Source organism: Eurytemora carolleeae, unplaced genomic scaffold (assembly GCF_000591075.1).
Source record: "Eurytemora carolleeae unplaced genomic scaffold, Eaff_2.0 scaffold30, whole genome shotgun sequence".
Classification (NCBI taxonomy): Eukaryota; Metazoa; Arthropoda; class Copepoda; order Calanoida; family Temoridae; genus Eurytemora; species Eurytemora carolleeae.
The window spans coordinates 486007-486813 of record NW_019396243.1 but is presented as its reverse complement, the minus strand read 5'-3'; the positions used below and the strand labels follow the sequence as shown (position 1 = coordinate 486813).

Sequence of the window (807 nt, the reverse complement as noted above, 5' to 3'; positions counted from 1 at the left end):
GAGAGCTGATAAATTTACCTTAAACCCTTGATATTTTATTTTGCTTTCATATAACTCTCCCAGCACCCTTTTTTGGGGGAAAAAAACTTTGAACCTCGAATTAATCCATCATCGAAGGGCCATGCAGCTATCCATCTATTCATCCATCATATAGAGGAGCCATGCATCTATCCATCTATCCATGGATTATATAGAAGGGCCATGCATCTATCCATCTATCCATGGGTCATATTGAGGACCCATGAATCTATCCATCTATTCATGGATTATATAGATGGGCCATGAATCTATCCATCTATCAATGGATTATATAGAGGGGCCATGAATCTATATATCTATCCATGGATTATATAGAGGGGCCATGAATACATCTATCCATGGATCATATAGAGAAGCCATGAATCCATCCATCTATCCATGGATTATATAGAGGGGCCATGAATCAATCCATCTATCCATGGATCATATAGAGAAGCCATGAATCCATCCATCTATCCATGGATTATATAGAGGAGCCATTAGAGGGGCCATGAATCTAGTATCTATCCATCTATCCATGGATTATATAGAGAAGCCATGAATCTATCCATCTATTCATGGATCATAAAGAGGGGCCATGAATCTATCCATCTATTCATGGATCATATAGAGAAGCCATGAATCCATCTATCCATTGATCATATAGAGGGGCCATGAATCCATCCATCTATCCATGGATCATATAGAGGGGCCATGAATCCATCCATCTATCCATGGATCATATAGAGAAGCCATGAATCCATCCATCTATCCATGGATTATATAGAG

General features: G+C 38.9%; 1 protein-coding gene across 1 annotated transcript in view; it reads left to right on the top strand.

Annotated features, from left to right (window-relative positions):
• Positions 1-807, top strand: part of LOC111699164 (LIM/homeobox protein Lhx3) — a 12447-nt gene that overhangs the window by 9793 nt on the left and 1847 nt on the right. The gene's annotated exons all lie outside the window — the stretch shown is intronic.